This window comes from Notamacropus eugenii, chromosome 3 (assembly GCF_028372415.1).
Source record: "Notamacropus eugenii isolate mMacEug1 chromosome 3, mMacEug1.pri_v2, whole genome shotgun sequence".
In the NCBI taxonomy this organism is placed as follows: Eukaryota; Metazoa; Chordata; class Mammalia; order Diprotodontia; family Macropodidae; genus Notamacropus; species Notamacropus eugenii.
Window position 1 is genome coordinate 105816834 of NC_092874.1, and position 13416 is coordinate 105830249.

At 40.8% G+C, this 13416-nt stretch overlaps 1 protein-coding gene across 5 annotated transcripts in view; it reads left to right on the forward strand.

Moving 5' to 3' along the window:
- Window positions 1–4: 4 nt before the first annotated feature.
- Window positions 5–13416, forward strand: part of LOC140533136 (anionic trypsin-like) — a 74709-nt gene continuing 61297 nt past the window's right edge. For 3 of the 5 annotated variants that reach the window (XM_072652509.1, XM_072652511.1, XM_072652510.1), the window contains exon 1: window positions 24–217. The gene's annotated coding sequence lies outside the window, so the exon portion shown is untranslated. Of the gene's footprint in view, window positions 218–13416 lie in introns of all 5 variants that reach the window. The other 2 variants (XM_072652512.1, XM_072652513.1) reach the window with 2 other exon arrangements.

Below are 13416 nucleotides of genomic sequence, written 5' to 3' on the forward strand. Positions count from 1 at the left end.
TTTCTCGGGATACTTCTCCACCCCCTCCCCAGCCTTTTACTGTCTCCGGGGCTGTAGGAGAAGGTCTGCCCAGTCTCGGAAACCTCTCCCGCCTGCTGGGGCACGGAGCTACTAGCAGACCCTTTCCCACTACGGGGAGCCGTGATCTGTGACGGGGAGAACGCTGCTGCTCTGCCCCCCACCCCAACCTGCACCTCCCCGTGGACTCCAAGAGAAGGTGGCACGCAGGGGAACGTGGAGTGGCTTTGGGGATGGTGCCAAGTGGGAAGGTGGGAGGGACGTTGGCAGCCTCTGCCTAGACAATCCTGCCGGCTCCTGTTCCAGACCTGCGGGAATGCATGGGTGGAGCAGCTTGTTGGAGGAGCCTGGAGGAATAGGGGAGGGAAAGGGAAAGGGGGAGAAATCATAATGTGGACCCCCTCTATCCCTTATCTGGACACCCTGGCTTGGGAGGTGGGGGGCATACTGGGAAAAAACTGACAAGGAAGGGTTTGTCCAAGGTAGGTCAGGTTCATAAAGGGTGTTTCCTAACACCAACACTTGCTAACACCCTCTTCTCTTTCTTCCATATACACACACTTTCCCTTTTTGAGCTCTCTTCACTTATATTTAGCCTAGCCTAGATCTTGAATGAACATGCAGAGTGGGGAACTGGAAAATGAGATGAAGACTCGGGTAATGAATTGGAGTTAAAGTGAAGTGAAAAAAGTTGAGCGCAACTTTGAATGAATGTTGAGGCAAGGGTGGGGAGAGGGTCCAAAGGATGAGGCTGGGATCTCGGTGAGGGAAGGTCACTCTGTTGATCTAAGGAGAATCTGCCCATTTTCTCTTTTCCCGTGGCTGTGTTCCACATTGGAGTCCTGGAGACCACAATACTTTTACCGTCCTCCATCCCTGAGATGAGGCAAGGAAGCCTGGGAATGAAGCTTTATCTGTTCTGAGGATTGAGTGAGTCCCAGGCTCTGATGAGGTTTAAGTAAATTCTTCTATCTGCTTCTGTCCCACAGCAAAAAAGATAAGGATGGTGGAAGGTATTTTCAGCTAGTATCAAAAAGAGGTTATGAAGAGAATGAGAGAGAATAGTGTGTGGGAAGCCATCCTTCTCTGAAGTCCAGAGATTACAGATTTTCTGTTTTTATAATTAATTCCCTTTCATTTTCCTGCCAGCAAGGGACCTTCCCTTGACATCCTGCTACCACCTGCTGGATGCTCCAAGGAACAATCCATAACCTGACTGGGTTTCCTCTTGTTTCTCCCTTTAAAAAACAAAAAACTCAGAACTTTCAAATCCTTCTTCCCTTATCCTTATCTATTTCTTTTTGTTCATTTATTAATTCACAAGTTAAATTTAAGCACTTCAATGGATTTGTCATCTTGATGTGGGTGCTACTTTGCAGAGTGGAGATCACAAGGTTTCCATCATCTCCTGTGAATCATGTTAATGTTTTCCTCTAAATTTCTCATGGAAAGCAATGGTCCTCTAGGTCTTTGCAGGGGTACCAGTGCAACATATAGACTGTTAATCTGCTATTCATTAACCTTACTATGTGACCCACCTCAACATGTGTCATCATCCATCTCCTGAATGCTATCTTTTCTTGAATACTTTTGCCCACAAAATATTGCTGGTAATATGGTAGACAACAGTTATGGTGCAATAACCAAGAAGAATAACTTCAACCCCATCTCTGCTACTTACTACCTATTTGATCTTAGGTTGATTTCTCTAAGTCTCAGTTTCCTCACCTGTAAATTAGGAGGTTAGGATAGGTAACCTCAAAATACACCCCTTCCAGCTCAAAATCTGTGATTCCGCAATCTTGGCCGTTACTGGCTGTTCAAAACTGACCAAAATATTAGTATTCATCAAAGAAAATGAAGCTGAAAGAGCTTAAGTGACTTGCCTAGCATCATACAGCCCATAAGTGTCTGAGGCAGGATTCTCCCTAGTCTTGGAAACTATGCTTCTCCTAATTGGGCCCCAGCCAGCATTAATTTACCATATCACAGTGATGATTCATGTTGAACTTTAAATGAAAACTCCCAACTGTTTGTCTGATAAGCTGGTTTCTAGCCCCATTCCCCCATCTCTTGACCTTGGGCAACTCAACCTTTGTAGGCCTCAGTTTCCTCATCTATGTGTAAGGGGTTTATCAAGGGAGTTCCCAGATCAGTTTGTCGAGCTTACAGGGTGGTGGACCTTTGTTTCAAACTTTGGAAAGCTTCTCCTTGTGGCAAGTATGGACATGCCCATCAGCATCTTTTTGAGAAGACTTAAGATATATGTTTCATAGATTGGGGATACCCCCAAGATGACTAATTTGGTTTGGAGACACCCTTTGTTACCTCTGGAAGTTTTGCTAGCTGGGGCGGCCTAGTGATTGGTTTTTACTCTTGGAAGGACATACTCCTGTGGGAGGAGTCACCTTTGTGCTATAAAAAAGAACTTTCAGGCTTTTACTTTTTGTTACTTTTTTTCTAAAGAGATCCTAAGTATGCAGCAGGTAGTGTTGCTCCAACCCCTACAAGAACCATTAGTGATTGCCTTTTGTCAAGAGCTCATGGTAAGATGTTTTTCCCCCAGCTATGATGCCTGAGAGGAAGGTTCCTAGGCTTTCAGACATCTTTTGCTTTTCTGAACACAGGTCCAAGAACAGAGACTTTCTCCACTCAAGAGATAGCACCAGCTAGGACAGAGATGGGGGATCAAGACTTCCTGGAGAGGCACTTGGTGGAAGTAGTAGACACATGCTTGTCTATGTGCCTAGACTTGAAAGTTCCCAAACAATGTTTTCTTTTGTTTTCCTTCCTGAACCTTAGTCTCCCAGTTATGGGGCTGGGAGTCTTTTGCAGCACTAGCCTTGGAGTAGTTTCACAGACCACTCCAATTTCAAGAGTTCAAGGAGTCTGAAAGTTCAGTTCTCTGTTGAAAGAAGGGGGTTTCCAAGGCAGCACTAGATTTAGGAGTAACTGAAAGTTTGAGTGTTTGGTGATTCTTTGTTGAGAGGAGAATTTCTTGAGCAGCATATTTGGAGAAAGGAAAAATAACGTACAGACACTTCAGTGGGAAGGGGCCCAAGAGTAAGGAACTAAAACCACAGTATGGGGTGGGGGAGGTGGTACATGTGACCTATATTTTGTACTTCATTATTTTAGTAAGTTATTTGGATAAAGTGGGTCTGATGATAAAGAAGTCTCCTGTTTAGCATCTCCTACTTACCTAGTACATTTCCTTTCTGGAGCAATGCAAACCAGGGATATATTTCCAAGTCTCAAGTGTTTTAGAAACCTGGTAAAAGTGACTGAGACTCTTGAAATGGAGAAATAAAATATATTATTGATGAGCTGTTTTGAGTCTTTTTTTTTTGCATTTGTTTATGAGCTTTTTACATTATTTGTATCTTCTGTAAGATAAAATGAATTGTTCCATAGTCACTTTCTGCATTAGCTTGAATATTTCTAAAGGACTAGGAGAATCTTGTAAAGTTAGCTGTATTCTGAGATTTCTTAGAGAAAACTCTTAGTGGGCCAATATGAGAGAAAGAGATAGTGATTTAGGATAAGAGTAGCCCCCAAGATCAGACCTTGTCTATGTTAACCAAGAGTTCTGGGCCACAGATTACATATATAATGAAGAGCTTTATCTATATGAATTCAAAGGTCTCTTCCAGCTCTAAGTCTATGATCTAATCTAATTAGATTGTAACTTTCTAGGTCACCAAGATCATAGTGAATCCTCATAGTCATTGAACACTTTAACTTTTTCTCCTCACTTTATCTCATATTAAAATTCCATAAATATGTCATTTTTGCTTTAATCCAAATCATTGATTACAATATCAAATAGAACAGGACTAAGCAGATCCTTGGGGATACTCCTTCCCATTCCACATTATGCCATTTTTAATTACTCATTGGATCTAGTTGTTTAACTCATTCTGAACCAACCTATTTATTATCTAGTGCTTTCTAGCCCATATCTTTTCATCTTGCCCAACAGAATTGCACAAGAACTTTTGTCAAATAAATGTTTGCTTGAAAGTTAAGGAAAATATGTTTATAGCATCCTCTGTCTAATAACTTGATCAAAAAAAAAAGGAAATGGTGTTATTTTGGTTTGATTTGTTCTGGATGAAGCCATGCTAACTCTTCATGATCACTACTTCCTTTTCCAGAGATGTTTGCTAGCCATCCATTTATTAATGTGGTCTACAATTTTGTCAGGAATTGAACCCAACCTCAATGTCACCTAGAGTTTGCAGATTCTCTCTTCATCTTTTGAAAATTGTGATACCAGTTACAATCTTGAGATAGTTCACTCCTTCTCCATGATCTCTCAAAGAAAATGTTCAATATCTGAGCAGTAGCATTTATCATTTGTTTCAGCACCCTGAGATACAATTCATCTGAGCCTAATGACTTGAACTCATCAAAGGAAGTTAGGTGCTCTCTTCCTGTTGCTTCATTTATCTTGTCTTTCAGCTCCATCCCAACTACTTTTCTTTTGTCTTTTTGAGTCTAAAGATCATTCTGCTTGGTGAGAAAAAAGGAATAAAATAAAATTTTGATAGTTCTGCTTTCTTTCCTTTCATCTTTCAATACTGAATCACATACTCAGAGCAGTAATTGTGTCATTTCTTTGTACTTTCTCCTTTACTCAATATGGTTTAAAAAAAACAAAACTAAATACTTGTGTTGTCTCTATTATACTTTGACAACTTCAGCACATTCTGAGCTTAGTGCTTTTGACAATAGTCTTCTGAAAGTATGCCACACTTTTGCTTTTGTATTCCTCTTCTATTGTTTGTCTTTCTTCTACTTTCTTTAGGTATCTTAAAAAACACAAAAAATTGTTCAATTAATTTTCTTTCCATCCCTATAGGTTTCCTTAAACAACTCACCTTGCTCCATTTTAATTTCCTTTTGTGTCTTCAAAATTTCATTCTTGAATATTTTCTATTCTTTCTCGATTGGCTCTTCCTTGTAGAATTTTAGTCTATGGTATCTGACCTATCCATTCCTTGATCAATTTGAAATCTGCTCTTCTGCAAGATGGAATGATCACTTCTCACCAAGGTCTTTCCCTGGTCCACCGTAGAAATGAATTTCTCCTTGGTGAGAATGGGATTTAGAATTGTAACATCCCTTGTTCTTTCAACATTTGAAGGATAAAATTATCATAAAAGCAGGTGAAGGAATTGCTAATTTCTCTGTTTTGGTGACAGAGCAAGAAAGAGATAAGATAGGCAGAGAGAGGAAAGGGAGGGAAAGAGATGAGGGGGTTCTAGTAGTTATAAGGATCAGGAAAATGTATGTAAAACACTTCATAATTTTGAAAGCTCTGCAAATGTGTAAACTCCTGTGGATCTGTGATTTAATTGGTAGGGGGAGCACTCGGGTGAGGAAATTTCCTCAACTGGTTTAAGTAGGCATCTTCTTTGCAACACATACCCTCAGAGGAATAGCTAAGTGGCACAGTGGATAGAGTACTGGTCCTGGAATCAGAAGAGCCTGAGTTCAAATCAGGCATCAGACATTGGTTCTATGACTCTCGGCAAGTCACTTAACCCCAATTGCCTCCAATGACAGAGTGAGTCTCAGTGAGTTCCATAAAGCACTGAGAGGTTACTAAACTTGCCTAGAATTTACAGAGTATGTGTCAGATGCAGACCTAGGACTCAAACCCTCCTGATGGAAAGAGCTGTTGTTTTTAATCATTCATCAGTTGTATGTGATGCTTATGTCTCCATTTGGTATTTTCTTGACAGAGATACTGAAGTGGTTTTCCATTTCCTTCTGATTACAAGTACAGTAGAACCTTGGTTTACGAATTTAATTCGTTTCAAGATTCAGTTCGTCATGCGATTTCTTTATATTGCACAGCGAATTTTCCCATAGGAAATAACGTAAAGTCGAATGATCGGTACCACATCGCCAAAAAATATTCATATAAAAGTAATCATTTATAATTTAAAATAAGTGGGATTTTTGTCCCTAATGCACATGAAATATAATAGCAATGATTAGTATACAGTATAAACCAAAAATAAAGTAAATTAACCTGCACTTTACCTTTGAGAAGAGTCGTGGCTGGAGTGAGGGAGACAAGAGGAAGGAAGAGGAGGAAGAAGGGCTGTTGCTTGGAAGGAGAATCTTCTATGAGAACACTGGGGTTTCAGCGTTATAAAGAGTGTTCTCTCTTATGCTACTTTCACTAAAAGTAAGACTAACACTACTGCCTTCATTTATTTTTCATTTTTTAAGAGTCACTTTCATGTTTTGACTCACTGATTGTTTTTTTCTTTTTCTTTTTTTATTTTTTTTCTTTTTCTTTTTTTTTTTATTTAACTTTTAACATTTATTTTCACAAAATTTTGGGTTACAAATTTTCTCCCCTTTTATCCCCTCCCCCCCCCAAACCCAAGCATTCTAATTGCCCCTGTGACCTATCTGCTCTCTCCTCTATCCTTCCTCCCTGCCCTTGTCTTCGTCTTCTCTTTTGTCCTGTAGGGCCAGATAGCTTTCTTGACCCCTTACCCTGTATTTCTTATTTCCCAGTGGTAAGAACATTACTTTTGATCCTAACACTTTGAGTTCCAACTTCTTTAGCTCCCTCCCTCCCCACCCCTTCCCTTTGGAAGGCAAGCAATTCAATATAGGCCAAATCTGTGTAGTTTTGCAAATGATTTCCATACTAGTTGTGTTGTATAGGACTAATTATATTTCCCTCCATCCTATCCTGACCCCCATTACTTCTATTCTCTTATGATCCTTTCCCTCCCCATGAGTGTCGACCTCGGATTGCATTCTCCTCCCCATGCCCTCCCCTCCATCCTCCCCCCCACCCTGCTTGTGCCCCTGTCCCTGACTCTCCTGTATTATGAGATAGGTTTTCCTATCAAAATGAGTGTGCATTTTATTCTTTCCTTTAGTGGAATGTGATGAGAGTAGACCTCATGTTTTTCTCTTGCCTCCCCTCTTTATCCCTCCACTAATAAGTCTTTTGCTTGCCTCTTTTATGAGAGATAATTTGCCCCATTCAACTTCTCCCTTTCTCCTCCCAATATTTCTCTCTCACTGCTTGATTTCATTTTTTTTTTAAGATATGATCCCATCCTCTTCAATTCACTCTGCACACTCTGTCTCTATGTATGTGTGCGTGTGTGCATGTGTGTGTGTGTGTACTCCCACCCAGTACCCAGATACTGAAATGTTTCAAGAGTTACAAATATTGTCTTTCCATGTAGGAATGTAAACAGTTCAACTTTAGTAAGTCCCTTATGACTTCTCTTTGCTGTTCACCTTTTCATGGTTCTCTTCATTCTTGTGTTAGAAAGTCAAATTTTCTTTTCAGCTCTGGTCTTTTCATCAAGAAAATTTGAAAATCCTCTATTTCATTGAAAGACCGTTTTTTCTCCTGAAGTATTATACTCAGTTTTGCTGGGTAGGTGATTCTTGGTTTTAGTCCTAGTTCCTTTGACTTCTGGAATATCCTATTCCTTTCCCTTCGATCCCTTAATGTAGAGGGTGCTAGATCTTGTGTTATCCTGATTGTATTTCCACAATACTTGAATTTTTTCTTTCTAGCTGCTTGCAATATTTTCTCTTTCACCTGGGAGTTCTGGAATTTGGCCACAATGTTCCTAGGAGTTTCTCTTTTTGGATGTCTTTCATGCGGTGTTCTGCGGATTCCTTGAATATTTATTTTGCCTTCTGGTTCTAGAATCTCAGGGCAGTTTTCCTTGATAATTTCATGGAAGATGATGTCTAGGCTCTTCTTTTGATCATGGTTTTCAGGTAGTCCCAGAACTTTTACATTGTCTCTCCTGATTCTATTTTCCAGATCAGTTGTTTTTCCAATAAGATATTTCACATTATCTTCCATTTTTCGAATCTGCACGCTATGTTCTGTGATATCTGTCTTTCTCATAAAGTCCTTAGCGTCCATCTGTACCATTCCAGTTTTGAAAGATCTATTTTCTTCAGTGAGCTTTTGAATCTCCTTTTCCATTTGGCTAATTCTGCTTTTGAAAGCATTCTTCTCCTCATTGGCCTTTTGAACCTCTTTTGCCAATTGAGTTAGGCTAGTTTTTAAGGTGTTAATTTCTTCAACATTTTTTTGGTTCTCCTTTAGCAGGGAGCTGATCTGCTTTTCATGCTTCTCTTTCATCCCTCTCATTTCTCTTCCCAATTTTTCCTCCACCTCTCTAACTTGATTTTCAAAATTCTTTTTGAGTTCTTCCATGGCCTGAGCCCATTGGGTGGGCTGGGACACAGAATCCTTGATTTCTGTGTCTTTGCCTGATGGTAAGCATTGTTCTTCCTCGTCAGAAAGGAAGGGAGGAGGTGTCTTTTCTCCGAGAAAGTACCCTTCAATAGTTTTATTTCTTTTCCCTTTTCTGGGCATTCTCCCCAGCCAGTGGCTTAACCTCTGAATATTCTCCTCACACCCACCTCGCCTCCTGATCCTCCCAGCCAGCGTTTGGGGTCTGAGATTCAAATGCTGCTCCCAGCCTCAGGGCTTTTGGCGGGGGCAGGGCTGCTATTCAGTGTGAGAATTAAGTTCAGGTGGTCAGGTCGGGGCAGGGCCGCCTCTCAGGCTCAGTTCCCTCAGGGGGTTTATGCACAGACCTTCCACAATGGATCCATGCTCCCGCCTGCTTGGGGAGCCCCTGTCTGCAGCCGCCTCTCAGCTTCTACCTCCCGGGGGGGGGGCCCGAACCATGGGGGCACCCCACTCTCCTCTCGACCCACCAAAGAGACTCTCTCACCGACCCTCACCTGTGGGTGGAGGGGCTTGTGCCGCCGCTGGAAATCCCGTCCCTAAAGCCTGCTCAGATCTGTACCTCTCGGAGCCGCGGCCACCGCATGTCTGGGCTGGGCTCCATGTCCACAGCACAACGGACCCTCCACGAGAGGTTTGCAGGTCCCTCTGTGGGTGGAGGGACCCTCGTGGCCGCTGGATATCTCGTCCCCATAGCCCGTTCGGATCTTTTCCTCACGGTGTTGAGGCCGCTGCAGGGCTGCACTCAGCTCCCAGTCCCGGTGCCCAGTCCACAGCGCGAAGGACCCCCCGTGAGAGGTTTGCAGGTCTCTCCGGAACAGAAATCTCCCTCGCTCCAATATTCCGTGGCGTCTGGGTGCAGAATTCACCGTGAGTTGGTCCCCTCTAGCCATTCTGTGGGTTGTGGGTTCAGAGCTATGTGTATGTGCGTCTTTCTACTCCGCCATCTTAGCTCTGCCCCTTGATTGTTTTTTTCTTTATGTTCACTTCTGTAGGAATCTATGTAACGACACTTGTTTCTGATGTTTTTTCAGAATGTCACAAAAATGTGACATTGCATTATTGTTAAAAATATTCATGGGTCTCAGTGCTACAGCTTTATTTGGGTGGTGTTTTACAACACGATTTTGATGTTCATACTGCCAATTTTTATTTCTCCTGCAGGACAAATTTTGCGAAAAAAATTTTCCTCCTCTAGCAAAGCATAGGTAAACCAGGTTACTGGTAAACCGAGGTTCTACTGTACTAGTTTTTTATCCACTAAGGGACAATGCTGTGATTTTTATGTCTGAAAAACTGAAAATCTCCATCATTGCTATATTAAAACACTGTGCCAAGCTAGGAATCTATTTTCAAGATTCATCATGAATGAATGAAATATTTACTAAGTGCTTACTATGTCCAAAACACTTAACAACTGGGGATACACACAGAAATGTAAGGGAGTCCCTGCTCTCAAGGAACTTACATTTTAATAGAAGGAGAATATTATCTATTTCCTCCCATCTAGTTGGTCTGTCATATGCTCTGATAACAATTATGATAAATGATAACTCTTCTGTCTCTGTGTTGATTTTTACCGAATGCTATCAAACAAATAAATCCCTTACAGCTCTTGTATTTCCTCAAGAAAGTTTATCCTATAACATGCTCTTCTCCACTGTCTAGCTTTCACTCCTCTTTTTCAGTCCTGTTTTTTTTGAATGTTCCAGAGCTATATTTCTGTCTTACTTCCCATTTCATCAAATCTCAGTGGTACCAATAAGGTCAGATTATAAACTTGGGTTCACTGTGCTTGATACCTATACAATGCTCATTTGTATATAGATATATTGGAGGCAAAATAACAAAGTCATTTTTTTCTATTTGAGCTGTAATTTATGAGCTTCTTTATTGATATTTTTCCTGCAGTGTATTCTACTCTTTATAGCATATAACTTAGAATCTCTAGACTCTAGAAAATGCAAAATTCTTTTTCTCTGTTCTTTTCAGTTTTAAGCACTTATTAGATTTGAAGGACTTCAGGCAAACATGTTTTTCTTTTTTAATAATGTCTTTTTTAAAATTTAATTTCTAAATAGATTCCTTGTTTCTACCCTACCCACGTAATCAACCTTTATAACAACATTTCTAGAAGAAAAGAAAAAAAAAAGCTTTCCAACAAAAGCAATCAATACAAAGGTCATGTCTGATAGTATTAACAGTACTGTGCACCCATAGTCCACTTTTGAAAGAAAGAAGGAAAGTACATTTTTTCAAATCTTCTTTGGGACCAAGCTTAGTCTTTATATTTTCTCACATTTCATTTTTTTCTTTTTTCTATTTACATTGTTGTAATTGTTGTATATATTTGTTTTCACATTCTGCTTATTCTGTTATGCATTAGTTCATATAAATCTTTCCATACTTTCCTGAATCCTCCATGCTTTTCATTTCTTATTTTACAGTAATGTTACATTACATTCATGTACCATAGTTTGTTTAGTGATACCTTATTCAGTGGACACCTATTTTATTTCCAATTCTTTATTTTATGACAAAAGTACTACTATGTGTTTTTTGCTTGATTCATTGGGTTTTGGGGCTTTTTTTTTTTTGCATATATGGTATCTTTATTTCTGTCTTTGTTGTTCTTGGAGTATCTACTTAACAGTGGGAACTATGGGTAAAAGGAAATGAAAATTTTAGTCATTTTTGGGGGATGTGGCCAAGCACTTTCTGAAATAACTGGGCATATTCATAGCTTCACCATCAAAATATCAGTGTGTCTGTCCTTCTAGGACCTCCTGAACAATGACAATTCCCATATTTGGTCATCTTTGCCAATTTGAACCCAAGAATTATTTTTATTTATATTCTTATTATTAACATTTTGGAATAGTCTTTCATATATTTGTTAACAGTTTGAGAGTTGGGTGGAATGGTGTACACCAAAAGTGGAAAAAGCCTTGAAAAGGGCTTGGCAGCCATCACATCAAAGATACTAGTTCTCCCTGAACACACTCTACAGCCCAAAGTCTTCGCGTGCTTGGGGTAGACATCCCCCCAATTCACCAATGAGTCTGAGATCCCTTGGCTACTCTCAGCCTGGTTTGGCCTGTCTGCTGAAACGGTTTTACCAGGAAGTGGACACTGGGCCACAGACTCCAAGAAGCTTCAGCATGCTCAGCAGTCACACCCTGGTAAACCATTTCGGCAGACAAGCCAAAGCAGGTTGAGGGTAACCACAGAATCTCAAATCCATTGGTGAGTTAGGGGGTGTCTACCCCAAGCATGTGAAGACTTCCTCTGGTGGAATTGGTGGATGAAGACAATTTGTTCCAAAGGCCATGAAGGCAGCTGAAGCAAGTGATGTGGAGTCCTTAGAGTTTTGTTAGACATCAAAGATGCCAAGGTCATCCACTGCATCCTGAGTCATCATCAGCCATCTTGACTCTGTCCTGCCACTGGACTATGATGAGTCTGGAGGAGAGAGTGAGGTTGATGACTTCATGCAGCTCTGCCTCACTTAAATCCAGTTTATACACGAATCAAAAGACATCACCCATACCATTTTATGATTATGACTCAAAGTCCTGTGGTGACAGGCAAGTGATAAAGCAGCAGATGCAGATGCAGTGGGAGCTGTAGTCAAAATCCTGCACACAGGTGACCCAGGCCATCAGGTTGTTTTTCACTGGAAGCAGCAGTGGTATTCAGCAGCCTCCTGGGTGTCTGAGCAGCCTTTTAAGGATCATGCTGCTCACCTCCTGGTGTGATGAAGGGGGCTAGAAACGGTACCTTAAAGATTGTCTACTTACCCATCCCTGGCCTGATTACTACAGCAGGTGGGAATCCCATCATGCAGTTGAAATACAAAAAAAGTACAACATGTACAAAAACATTTGAAAAAATGATTCTACTCACTATTGGCACATGGCATGGGTGGGCACTTACAGACAACACAAAATCCAGTAGACCTGGAAGACTAACTGCTCTTGTTGCAAGAGAACTCAACAGGTATTGCATCCAAATAGCAGCCCTGAGTGAAACAAGGTTGGTAAATGAAGACCAGCTTACTGAAGCTGGAGCTGAATGCACATTTTTCTGGATGCGAAGGGGAGTGCTGTGCAGCTGGTGTGGGTTTTGCAATCAAAACTAGTCTAGTCAGCAAGGTGGTATGCCTACCAAAAGGAGTGAATGACAAGCTCATGATAATGCAATTGCCACTGGCAGGAAAAAGTCATGCCACCATCAGTGCCAATGCTTCCACTGTGATGAATCCTGCTGAGGTTGAAGACCTAGAGACTCTTATCGTCAATGTGCCAAAAAAGGACAAGCTTACAATTCTGGGTGATTTTAATGCTAGAGTAGGCTTAGACTACCAGACTTGGCAGGGAGTCCTAGGGAGGAATGGAGTTGGAAAGAGCAGCAGCAATGGTCATTTACTGCTGAAAACTTGTGCATCATATGACCTTCTCATCACTAATACTTTTCTGTTTACCTAAATGCAAAAAAACTTCATGAATGCACTCTCACAGCAAACATTGGCATCTAATAGACTATGTGATTGTAAGGAGAAGAGACAGACATGATGCGAGAGTGACAAAGGCAATGTGTGGTGCAGAGTGCTGGACTGATCATAGACTTATCCTTTCCAAGCTAACTATTCATATTCATCAAAAGTACCACCCACAAGACAAAATGACTACCAGAAAAATTAATGTCAACAAATTAGAGCTCTTCTCTGAGCCTGAATAGTTTGTTGCTAACTTGGAGGAAAAGTTAAGCCAATACATAGTTGGCAACAGTGGAGTAGAAAAGGAGTGGGCAGCTTTCAGAGATTTAGTGTACAGCACTGCATTTGCTCATCTGGGTCAGAACACTTGCAAACACCAAGACTGGTTTGATGAAAGTGATGGGGAAATTCATAAGCTGCTAAATGAAAAATGAGAACTCCACAGGATATACCAGCAGGATAGTTCATCCACCTCTAAGAAGGCAGAAATTAATTCCATCAAAAGTAAAGGACAGTCCAAGTTTAGAAAGATGCAGGATTCCTGACTCAGTAAGAAGGCAGATGAAATTTAGTTTGCTGATAGTAACAATCCAAAGTCATTTTATGATTCCCTGAAAGCTATTTATGGACCAAA